This window comes from Haplochromis burtoni, unplaced genomic scaffold, assembly GCF_018398535.1.
Source record: "Haplochromis burtoni strain Fernald_Lab_line unplaced genomic scaffold, NCSU_Asbu1 Contig_588, whole genome shotgun sequence".
NCBI lineage: Eukaryota > Metazoa > Chordata > Actinopteri > Cichliformes > Cichlidae > Haplochromis > Haplochromis burtoni.
The window spans coordinates 115,000-127,740 of NW_024582949.1; the positions used below are offsets into that span (position 1 = coordinate 115,000).

At 47.3% G+C, this 12,741-nt stretch overlaps 1 protein-coding gene across 6 annotated transcripts in view; it reads left to right on the plus strand.

Annotated features, from left to right (window-relative positions):
• Positions 1-12,741, plus strand: part of LOC102310439 (zinc fingers and homeoboxes protein 2) — a 122,924-nt gene that overhangs the window by 79,742 nt on the left and 30,441 nt on the right. The window contains exon 1 of one of the 6 annotated variants that reach the window (XM_005948365.3): positions 2,432-2,706. The exons of the other annotated variants lie outside the window; for them this stretch is intronic. The gene's annotated coding sequence lies outside the window, so the exon portion shown is untranslated. Of the gene's footprint in view, positions 1-2,431; positions 2,707-12,741 lie in introns of those variants that run through there. 6 annotated transcript variants of the gene reach the window in all.

Consider the following 12,741-nt stretch of genomic DNA (forward strand, 5'->3'; position numbering starts at 1 on the left):
TTTTTTTTCCCCCCAATTTCAGCTGTATTCAGAGCCGCAGACGGGGAGGGATTGGCTGCGACAATTAGCAAATGGCTCGATTTGCATATTCCTAATCACTTTATTTTGATTAAAATAGCTGCAGAGCTCGCGCGAGGAAACCCTCTCAAACCTCCAACCCCGAGCGGCTGGAGCGCCGGCATCCGTGCGGCGGGAACCTGAACGAGCTCATCAGCACAAACACCTGGAAGTCAAACATTTCCAGAGCAGGTTAACGCTCTCATTATGGAGCAGAAGAACACCGGGTACTCGCTGCTCTTCCTCACACACGAAAACAAACTGTACTCTCGGTGAATATTAACCTCATTAACCTGAACCCCGCCGACCTGTCGCCAGGAGACTCCACAAATGCACTTTAATTATGTTTCACTTTTTGTCAGGATGTCAGAGAAATCTGCAGACGTGATGGACGGCTCTGAAAGAATTTTCCATTTAGTGCCGACGTTCAAAAAGAGGAGAAACACGGTGTTCTCTGTTTAAATATTTCACTTCATTTAGATTCAGGATGTTTAGAAAGCAGACGGATAATAACGAGTGACTTTAAGTGTGCTGTTTACCAGCAATTTTATTTTTTAGGCATTGTCAATTTGCTCATAAAAAATTCAAGAGCAACGAGTGGAAACTGAAAATATTACTTTTTTGGAGGGAGAAAGTTGGAGCATCAGTCAAAAACAAAATGGAACCATCATCAGTCATCATGTGAAGGCATAAATATCAGCTGCTGTTATTGTCTTCATGTACGTCAAGTGTTTGTGCGCCATCATGCAAACTGAAGACCCCCCTCCTCCCCTCCCTCCCTCGTCTCTGACAGCTGTTTATTTTATCTCTCAGTCTGTGTGAGTGGATGTCACGGCCGCCATGTTAGCTTGCTGGAAACAGAAGAGCAGACTGTGCAGGTGCGTGTCTCAGGTACGGTGGACGGTCTGTTGGTGCAGTAACCTCACAGCGAGCCTCGCGGTTCCTCAGATCTCCTTCTTTTTCGAGGGTCGCCTTTTCTAAGCTCTTCATCGTTTCCTGGCAGTTCCATCTTCAGTTAGCTGAGTTGCAGCTAGAAGCTGCAGCGGCTTGTATCAGCATCCACCTGTCGATCAAAGAGGCCACACCTATAACACTGTAAACATTAAGCCTAAATCCTCGACGCCAGCAGAGTCATTCCTGTTGAACTTCTTTGACATCCGCCTAGGAAGTATGTGTGGTTGAGTGCGACATAGTAACACGTCGCTAACTTCAGTAATCACAGTTACTTGCGTTACAAATGTTCTTCAGTCGTCCTGAGTCCTCATTTCACTACAGTCAGCTGATTTCAGTTTGTGTGGAGGTGGAAAATCATGGAGCGGTCTACATGGACATTACTTTGATTTTTATTGCACTAAAGGATGAAAACACAAAGCTAAAGTGCAAACAGGACTGAAACAGCTGCGTTTATACTGCTAGCACAGCCATCATGCTAACGCTAAGCTAGCTAAGAACTCGGAGTGGAGCCGAGTGTATGCAGACCCCGGCACTGCAGCCAGAGCAGTCAGGCTGCAGCCTCCGTTTTTACCTGCCAGATAATATGTTTACATGCGGCCAATCGAATGCTTCTACAGTAGAATCACCGTGGCGATCACTTTGAAGTCTCTTCGGGGCGGTTCTTATCTTTGTTTTTGTTTTTTCGGCTTTGCGTTCGTAGCTAAATATGCAGAGAAAGATCATGTCTGTCCTGGTTAGGACAGGGATTTGTGTTGGTGTGTGGGACTGAAGCCTGCAGCATAAGAACAATAATTTTCCTCCTGGGAGTAACTAAAGAACGTGATGGTATTTAGCACACTGGAAAGTCTGGCGGCTGCACGCACCGTGGCGCTCGCGGTCTGATGATAAAGCGTATGTCACCTGAGCAGACTCGCGTGTAATCGCCGCTCAACCCGTAACCAAGTGGATAAGTTCTACAGAACTTCTCCACACATGCTGTTCTGCTGTAAACGGGTTCATTTCTGCTGTAAGGTCGGACATTTTAACGTGGGACTCTGAGGAGTGACTCACCGCTGGAGCCACCCTCAAGCGGCCATTAGAGGCGGTTCAGCTTCACTTTTCAGCCCTGCAGGTTGAAATGAGTGGAAACGGAGTCGTCTCTGCAGCAGGGGTCCAATCTCCAAACTGGCAAAGGATCTTCAAATCCCCTCAAAGTGTAATTTAAAGTTTTAAACGCGTTCTCGCCAGTCTGTTTGTCTCCCTGTGAAACCCGTGATCTCCTCCGTGACTCATCGCCACATCTGCTGTGAACTCTGCTCGGAGTTTGATTTTTAAAAAACAACTTTTTGTTTCTGTTCAAAGCGTCTTCGTCACTTAAACATCCGTTAAATAAATGTTCCAAAGCGCCGAGTCACAGTCGCGTGATCGTTATCAAACTCTTATCAGCGATTAAAAGCTGCAGAGCAACGTTTGCGTTCGCGTGCACATTAAAGGGGCCTGTAATCAGCACAAAGACGCTAATCAGAAACCACGAGCGAGGACGTAACGCACACGGGGGTGACAAATGACAGAGAAAACAACAACTTTGTGTTTGTCAAATGAGGTGCTGGACCACCACGAAGCCTGGTTCGCCCGCAGTGTGGGAATCGTGGGAAACAGTCTTTCCGGAGAGTGTCCATCAAACCGCCGAGTCCGCTAGAAGATGTGTTAACGCAGGTTTGTCCTTTTTCATGGAGCCGTTAAAAATACGACCGCAGACATGTTTGTTTTACTGCACAACGGGCCAGAAGGTGAGTTTTTAACACCACCTGCTTAGGAAATGAGGTCATGTGTATTGATATGTGTTCACCTGCCCTCTCTGCACATGTGTTAGGAGTAAAAACCCCTCAGATTGGCCCTTTAATGACCCTGTAGGTCTCCCTGCTGGGCCCACTCAGGTTTTATATACTTACATATAACTTTTTAGGCGATCGCCGTCACACCGGCTGTGGACTCTGGTTCTAATTTGGTGGAGCCGGGTTTGGTTATAATGACGTGTTTGGAAACATTGAGAGCAGAGGTCCAGCTGTGATCTGAAGATGTTTCTGAAGAACAGCTAAAACGAAAACAGTGTGTTCGAGAGCTCAGAACACGATGTACCGAAGCTGAAGTCATGCTCGAGAAGAAGAAAAAATCTTCAGTTTGTTGCATAAAACTCGATTTGCAGCTTCTTATTTTGTTTCCTTGTTTCTTATCATGTAAAGCAATGATTACTTCTGGCTGAAAATGAGCTCGCGTTGAAGGTCTGGGATGCTGACTATCCATCAGCATTACTGTAAATGTGCCAGTGTTAACCAAATGGCTTGTCTGGAATGGTTGTTCATTGCCCAGATGTTAAATTAGCCATTAAAACAAGAATAAAACAACAATATTCACAGAAGAGAGCAAAGGAAATGAAGCAGACAGCATGCAGTAAAGAAATAAGACTGGGCATAAAATCCAATCACATTACAGATTTAAAAGGTAAATATGGAAGACGCACACAAAGTTTACACCTCTGTCAAAATCTTCCAAACAAAAGCTCAAACTTGTTGTTTTTCTGAAACTCTGTGAAGCGTGGCCCTCGTCTTTGTGAGTCAACTCAGCTCAGAGAGGCGACACTCATAGCAAGGACACATAGGGACATGTAACTGTAGCCGACTTTCCATTTATTTCCTACATTTCCTGAAACATCGGATTTTCCAGCAGAGATATCCAGACCTCCTCCGGCTCTTTTGCGAGAACTTTGTGGCTCTGCTGGATCCGATGTCCTGGTTTTACCCTGGGACCTCCCAGTAGGACGTGTCTGGAACACCTGGCCCAGGAGGCGTCCGTGTCAGATGCACAGACCACCCCAACTGCCTGATTTGGACTCTCAGCCGGTCTGTCAGGGAGAGCCCAGCCCCCCCTTGCATGAAGCCCATTTCTCCAGCTTGTATCCGTAATCTCGTTCTTTCGCTCATTACCCAGAGCTCGAGAATGTCGCTGAGTGTAAGGACGAAGGCAGACCGATAAATCTGGTGCTTTGCTTTGACACTTGTACCGGTACAGCCGCCGCCCTGCTCCTGCTCGCCCTAATCCTCACCCCACGTTCCTCCACTCGGGGCAGGAACTCGACTTTGGCCTTTTTATTAAAGTCGGGGCTTCCAGAGGAGACGCTGGTCTGTAGACCGGCTGTTTCTTACAGGGGTTGTTAACTGTGTGTCTGTGGACTGAATACATTCTGTGCAGCGAAGTCTTTAATGTGATTTAAGGAGTCGAGCTTCCGAGCCTGGAGTTCAAAGGTGATTTCACTCATCGTGGCCCCGACCCGGCTCTTCCTGCACCGATGTCCTGGTTTACGAGCGGTTGGCGGAAGTTCCTCGTGGCGCCGTTGCTCCCGGGTGTTTCCTCCTCTTGGCAGGTGTTTGGTATGAGCAGGAGGAGCGCCTCGTGCATTAAAGTGTAATGGGGATAAAACGGAAAGGAAAAGAGCAAACGCCTGTGCGCCGTGTCACCGACCTCGTGTTTCTCAATTTGTCTTCTCATTCGCCTGCTCCTCCCCGTGTCCCCCAGCCCTCCTCCTCCTGCCCCCCCATCTTTGTCTCCTAATCGCTCCCTCCTCTCTGCAGTTCTTTCCTCCTCCTCCCATCCTTTCTTTTATCTTATTTGTGCGCTCCCAACTCCCACCTTAAAATCAAAATAGGATCCACGGAGGTGCAGCTCAGTGCACCGGTGATTATTTATTTGCCTTTCATTTTCTGTATTTAACTTTGATTTCCCCTGGTTAGTTGTTGGGGATTGAGTGGGGAGCAGAAAGAGGCTCTTCCAGGGGAGCGCTCGAGTACACGGGCATCCTTTCTTGCCTAAGAGTCCTTCAGTAAGGCACCGAATACCTACCCTGACCTCTGACCTCCCGGTGCAACATGAGGGCTTGCAGAAGGAGAATTTTCTCCGGTCTTTGGATGTTTTTGAGAGCAGGATTAGAGGCAGCAGCATATTCTGGCTACAAGCTGAACATGTTTTTAATAATAATAAGACTCCAAAGTAAAAATAATATCAGGGAGGAAGAATAGAATGAGGGAGACGGGCGGATAGAGCTTTTCCAGAAATCAATGCAATCAGAGCATCGGCAATATCCGATTGATTCATACACGAATAAACAATATTCAGAATATTTCAGCATGGAAAAATCCTAATATTACCATGGAAACAGAGCTTAGGCAGGCTGCAGAAGCCGAACAGTAAACAAGATAAGGTGTGTGCGTGCCTCGGCATCCCGGCTAATCTCAGGCACGCATCACTCTCGGGTTTCTCATAAGTGAGATAAGAGCTTGTCCAAGTTATTGCCAACCAGATAATATGTTTACATGCGGCCAATCGAATGTGAAATACCTGAATGTCGCAGGTAATAATTGGATATCGACGAGCGAGTTAATATGGGAGATGGTGACTCACCGTCTGCAACCTGTTGAGAAACAAGTTTGACAACGAGGCTCCGGGTTTTCCTCTGTTTCTGTTTTTAATGAGGTTTTTATCTGCAGCTCAGGTCGCTGCCCGTGCTGCCCGCCGCTGCCTGGCTGCAGGTCGTTTACGTCCTTCTGGGCAAATATAGGTGGAGAGGTTTTCCAATCGCAGCCGCAAACTTGGCTGCGAGGAAGATCGGGCTTTTTCCTGAAATATGACCTCTCCTGCTCTTTTTTTCCAGCTCCGTGTTTTAATCTGAGACTCTACCAGAGGAGCTTTGTATGAGTCTTAGTCCAAAATAATCTGTAATAATCCAAAATAAGTGTGGTCCAGCAAAGAGTCTGTGTGTTTTATCCTTTCATTTGGCTCTGGTTAAAACCGTCCGGATGTGGCACCAAAAGAAAATCCTGGCGTTGGTTTTCGGAGCCTTCGGCCGTGTTACGGTCTGCAGGCTGAGGCCAGGCAGAGTTTGGAAAACATGTCCTGCTTTTTGGTGTCCACACAGACTTCAACCAAACCCTGCTCAAACAAATTCACAGGACCGGCGGGTTCATCGTGAGTCGGAGCTCAGTCATGACTCGTGCTTGTCCTCGGTGCTGATCCTGGTTCAGTCCTGACTCCGTTTTAACTGGAGCGTTCACACCTTCAGTTCAGTGCCTCGGACCTAAAACTGCTCTGGTAATATCAGACATGTTGCTAAAAACTGGAAGTCTTAGGTGACTAAATTAAAAATACAAATTATACTTTAAATAAAAGTAAAAATAAATAAATAAATGAAATAAATCCCAAAAGTTTGATCCTGTCCATCTGGACGTTTTCAGTGGGAGAAACGTTTCGTCATCATCAGGTGACTCCTTCAGTCTCAGCTGGTTTCCCACCAGCACCACTGACTGACAATAGGCTGGGAGGTCAGTTCCTTGATCATTAATATGCAAATTCTCGTGACCACTGATCAATAACCATGAGTCCCAGTCACAGAGAGTTGGTGAACGGCTGCAATCACAGCATTGTCAGGTGGTGACCCCCCTCCTCGAGTCAGAGATGGTCTTTCCCTTTTCACGTAAACGGCCTCCTACGATGAACAGAATCGACCTTTTGGGACTTACCTGAGTATCAAGTATAAGTTTTTAGTTGTTTTTAATTTTAATGTTTGAAACAGAACAACAGCAACACTGAAAGTCACAAAGGCTCAAACTGAAATTAAATCGTTTTAGTTTCATCTCAAAAAAGCAAATTTAATCCAGAAAATAAACAAAACAATAAAAGTGAAACTAATGAAAAATACAAAATGATAAACCCTGAAATAAATCAACATGTTGCTCCAGTTAAACAAACTCGATCAGTTTTTTCTTCTTGGTACAAAAAAATAAATAATTAAAACGTTAAAGCGATTTTTTTTTTCCTGTATCACAGAAATATTCAGTGTTTTTTGTCTTTGCTGTTTAACGTGGAGGACATAAATGTTCAGAGCTCTGACCTTTGACCACGTCCTGGTTTCAGGTCAGGAAAAATAGGAACAGGAAGTCTGGATCAGCCGCGCGCTCTGCTGTAAGACTTCTTAAATATGACAGACGAGTGATAACCGCTCACAGCAGCGGCTGATTAGTTGGCAAACAAGCTCTTAACGATGAGGTGAAAATTAAACAGCAAATCTCTCTGATTAGCAAAATAATTCGGAGCTTTTTGTGACTGCGGAAAGGTCAAAAGGACGAAAAGATAACTTTTAAAATCGTGAAATATCACCTTCTCTCTAAAAATAAACTCTTTGAGGCACTGATGAGAAAATGCATCTAAAACTGTGAAACCGGTGAAACTGCAGGGAGAAGTACGACCACCTCAGCGCTCGATTCAGGCTTCTGAAGTCTTAGATGGAGGTCAGCCGTCAAGTAAAGGGCTGCACAAGTCGTCATTTTATCCCCGAGAATCAGATTCTAGCCCCGAGTTGTTGGCCTCTCACAGCTGTGTCCGATTCTTTTTATACGTTTGTGTGTGTGTGTTCTTAAAATCGTCCAGGATTAATCAGCGCTGTTGTCGGGCTAAATATTTGAACCAAAACATAAAAAGTTCCCGAGTTATTCACACGATTCACGTCTCGTTCCTCTTCTTCATCCGTGAGCACGGTGGCAGCGACCCGCCCGAGGTCCAGACCGCTGTAAAAGCAGCCGTAAAAGGAAATGGAGAAATGTGCAGGAATAAATCTGCTCAAAGCACTGTGACTGATAAAAGTTTATTAGAAGTGCTTTTGTGGAGTCTGGAGTCCTGAGCGGGCTCTCTCCACGCCTGGCTCCAGAAATCTGTCTTGGCAGAGCGTAAAGGCCCTCTGAGGCGGCGTCAGCGCCGTGTGACAGCAAAACCCTCCACAGAAACCAACACTAATGGAATTCTCTTCAGCGAGGTGTCCCATACTGCCCATTCAGAGGAAGAGGAGGAAGCCCCTCCATCCCCCAACCCAGCGCTAAAGAATGCAGCACACCCCCAACAGCGCCTTTATGCTCAGAAGTACCATCGCCGGACGGTTATTTTCATTTACATTTGTATTTGAGGCGAGGCGCGATGAGAGAGGTGGCAGATGAAGACTGAATTCCTCGAATAGCAGCAGAACAAGTGCACAGCGGGAAGGAAGCAGCGAGCGATATCACGGTAATCTCTGAGCGAGCGAGGCAGAGGGAAGTCCTGCGTGAAAGAGAGGCAGATGGATGGTGTTAGACGCTGATGGGAAACCACACTGACGAACACAGAGGAGCCCCTAAACGCTCAGTAATTATAAATCCTTTCCACTCCACAAAAAACGCCACTCTGTGCCCCTGAATTAAGCCTCCTGGGGGGCAGCTGTGGTGGGGGAGGGGGGTTCCTCTCCCGTGGCCATATGTTTGTGGACATCTGAACACTGTCAGACTGGTCAGTGTGTCAGGTGGGGCTCGTGGCATTTGAGGCTGGGGGCGGCACTGGCTATCGATTAGAGGGGAAACAGTCCGGCCGTCACATACAAGCAGCCCTTGGAGATGTTCGTATGATGGAGGTCTTCACCCTTTCAGTAGGTAGAGACATCCAGCAGAGGTGGGCGCAGGGAGGGCCGGCCATCTGCCGTGACCCGCTGGAAGGTGAGGGGAAAGAGAAGAAAGAGGTCCCTCAGCCCGGGTCTGATCTCGCACTGACGCTGAGCTTTATCGCAAAGTTTGAAGTCTAATCTTGAAAGTGTCGAGTCTGAACCCACAGGAGTGGAGCCTGATCGACATCACCGAACCTCCTCACACCCGCTGTAGCCATCAGTGCATGTTGGGAAATAAACTCTGTCCTTTTTTACTTAGACTCACAATAAACACCTTCTTTCATAGAGTTATCATGGTGTCACCACAAATGAGCCCCGTGTGTGTCCAGAAGGTCTAAAAAGGGCTGACCTCTGACCTCGTTTAACCTGCTGATGACTTTGAACCTAAACTTTGATCAGCCACTCGTGCCAAAAGTGTGTGGACAGGTGTTGCAAAGGCTGTCGATTTCTGATTCCCTGCAGAGCCCGTTAACCATTTTCAACAGAACGAATTATTATTGGTCATAATTTTAAGAAAATATCCGAGTGCAGTTTGTGCGACGGGCAGAACCTTTTCTCTTTGTTCTCCCCGCAGATTTCCCAACATGCCGCTCTCTGAAGAGGCTGGCACAGTTTTTGACATTGGCACAATTTTCAAGAAAGTACCAACCACACAAGAGACAGTTTGCAATTAAAATAAAAACTTTGCCAGTGTCATTAAAACTGAGATTTCTTTGTGCCCTTTGAAAGTTCTTCAAAGTTGTCTTCGGTATCAGGAATCAGTGTGAACATTGGGAAAAGAAAGAGCCCGGCTCACTACCTCAAACAAGAAGCTTTAACCTTAAAGGAGAATAAATAAGAAGGCGCAGGAAGCGTTTGTGTACCTTACAGGCAGGACTCGGGGAACAGGGCGCTCCTCGCCTCTGGCTTTATAGTTCTCGAGTTTGCTTGGTGCGGTTTAGAAATGTGCAGCGTGAATAATGAGGAAATTCTGTTTGTGCAATAAGACGTGGAGGTGACAGTTAACAGTCATGATTATTGGTTTCAAATGTCACGAGAACTCAATATTGTGACAGTGTGAACTCCACACCGACAGCATTTAAAACAACACATGCCAGTGTTTTACAAGTGTAAATGGACCCGATTGTGCAGCCCTGTGTAGATTCACTGCTCGCTCCCATGACTGTTATATAATAAAAGGAGGTTAAACGCCTCAAGAATATTCCTATTCATCAGAACAAACCGGGGGCTGCCTATGGCTAAGCTTATCCTATTAAAGGCAGTCCAAAAATAAAATTACTTTTTTTAAATAGAAAGCCCTTTCACTAAATCCCCATAAAGGATTTAACTTGCCAAATCAGCCATTTGGTGGAACCTTTTATCCAAAGCGCCTTACAGGAGAACGAGTGCATACATTCGTAATGATGCCGGCCCGACTGTGTCGCATCCACACAGGGTGGCCTTATTCATGCTTTATGGTCTAACCGGTTAGATAAACAACCCGTTTGTGTCTCTGAGACGCCTCAGCGATGGGGTTCCAGCAGAAGCCATGTTGGGTTTTTGGAGCCGGAGGTGACCTCGCGCGCTAAATTATCAGCAGGCTGCATCATAAAACTGTAAAAGTGCAACGCACACACACTGATACCTGCTGAACAAAAAACACCAGAAAAACTCCCATCAGTGGGATGAAGGCTAGCACGCGCCGCCGGGCTGGCACACACCTGTCCGTCAAAGTGGCCACGCCCATTGACTCCAGATGATGTTATAGCAAAAAAAGCTTGTGTACAGCTCACCTGTCTGAGGTGGACAAAGGTGGTCCTGCCTCAGTGTCTGTAAGGGTTTACTGGTTAGTCTTTGGGGACGCTCATATGGATCCTGCTGCTACGGGTAGACCATGAACTGTGAGTTCAAGGGTCAGGGTTTCAGACACGTGGCCGAGTTTTAAAAGCATGAAGGTGTTACGTTTACAGTCTTTGACGGCGTTTTGGCCACTTTGGTCAGTGAGGACACGGCTGTCGCCCTGGTGGGCGTATACAGGTTAAAAAATGATGCTGTTGGCGATGCTTCCTCCATGGATCCGGCCGCCAACTCAGCAAACAGTCATCTCGCCGTCTTTTTTCTGGGACTTTAAAAGTAACAAAAGAACAAAATGAATGCTTGATTGTGCGTTTCGAAAGTCGTGACCTCCCGGGTTTATGACATCGGGATGTGGCGGCCGTGACAGCGTGACCTGTGACTTTGTGGCTCAGTGATACTTGCCCATGGTTTCTGGGTTATGGTGCGAGCCGTCGCGAAGCATAAACACTGCATCTCTCCCATCATCACACGCAGGGTGAAGGCAGCTCTGTGACACCTTAAAACTTTCCTCCTCCTTTAGCGCACTCCTTCTTGTTTTTCCTGTCGCCGGTATCTGCGGTTAAATGAGTCGAAGCCGCAAGGCGGCGGCGGCGCTGTTGGCATGGACGGGCTGCAGTGACCTATATACGAGTGAATGTAAGTCTGTGTCGGAGTTCAGAGTCTCTCAGGCTTATAGCAGCTCATGACTGGATGGAGACGGCGCCGTGTTAGCTGAGGACACGCACACGTGAAGACACACGCCCACATATGGAGACATTCATGCACGCGTACGCTCAGAAATATGTACACGTGACGGGAGGACACGGGAGGAGAAAGCAGACGTTAAACACGCACAGACACACTAGATCACAACGTATAGACGCACACACAGACACACGTGATGAGGCCAGATCTTAAAAAGGATCAACTTGAACACACACGGATGCTAATTAAACACACACAGATGTGCACAGAGCGACTGTCTCATGCATGTTTTATTGACCCGGCTCGCTCCCTTTCTACACCTCCTCCGTCTCGCCTCCTCTCATCACTCGCTTCCTCTCTCTATACCTCTGCAAACCTCCCTTTTCATCTCCCGCTCTCTCGCTCCCTCTCTTCCTTTAATCTTCCTCTTCCTCTCTTGTTTTTTCCTGTTTCACCTCCTTTTGTCCTCCTCTGACCTCCCGGAGCAGAACAGATCAACCTGACAGGCCGGCCGAAGGAGAAGCGGAAGAAGAGAATTCACTTCCTCGCCCCCTTATCTCCTCATCTCCTCCCTTCTTTTCCTCCTCTTCCTCTCCATCCGCTGGCCCCTCTTGACCTCCTCTCTACACCTCCTCCTCCTCCTTGTCGCCTCCTCCTGACCTCTCCTCTCACTCCTGTTTTTCTCGCTCTCCTCCACCCTCCTGACCTCCCTCCTCTTCGCCACCCCACCCCTCCTCCACCCTTCCTCCTCTCCTCCTAATTAGCACCTGAGCGTACAGGCCTGGTTAATATTCGGCGGCGAGGCGCTGCGACGGCAGAAGGGCACCTCGCCGTCTCTCTCTCGCTCTCCCTCCCTCTCTCTCCTGCGCTGCTGTTGCTATGGTAACGCCATGGAAATGAAGCACAGCGCTCTCTATCTCTCTCCTAATTTTTTTTTTTTTTTTGCCCCCCCCCTCTCCACCCCTACCTGCCTCCCCTCTTCCTCCCCCTTCACTTTGTAATGAGTCACTGCATCCATTAAATTTTAGGATGGAAGGACAGCGGGGCGCTCGCGAGGGCAAAGCGGCGTGCTCCGAGGCAGAAAACTCAAATTTGAGGCGTTAAAAAAACTTTTTTATTTTTCCTCAAAATAAAAGAAAAAAGTGTGTGTGTGTGTGTGTGTGTGTGTGTGTAAAACGTATAGTCATTGTGAGCTTTAATTATTTATCGGAGGCTCAGATGGATGTTTGCGATGAGTCGCTGCAACCAAGGACGGAGTTATTTTGTTGTTGATTTATTTATTTATTTATTTAGCTCCTGACAGAGTTCACTGAACTGTGTGTGTCTGTGTGTGTGTGTGTGTGTGTGTGTGTGTGTGTGTGTGTGTGTGTGTTTGCTGGGGGTTTCGGGGGGTGTTTGGACCGAGGCCTTGGCCTTGATGAAGTTCTTTAAAGCTGCTAATTGTATTTCATTTATATTTCATGGTCGCGGGGGGGCCGACAGTTTGCTGTGGGAGAATTGATAGAATGTCAGGTGTGTGTGTGTGTGTGTGTGTGTGTGTGTGTGTGTGTGCTGCATTACTAAACCATGGCCGTGTGAAGCCGGTGGGTATTTGTGTGACTTTGTGTGTGTGTGCGTGTCCAGTCTGACAGCTGGAGGTCACGAGGATTTCGTATGTGTGTGTGAATCAGCATATTTGTGTGGCTCTTCATAGATATTCATGCTGTGTGTGTGTGTGT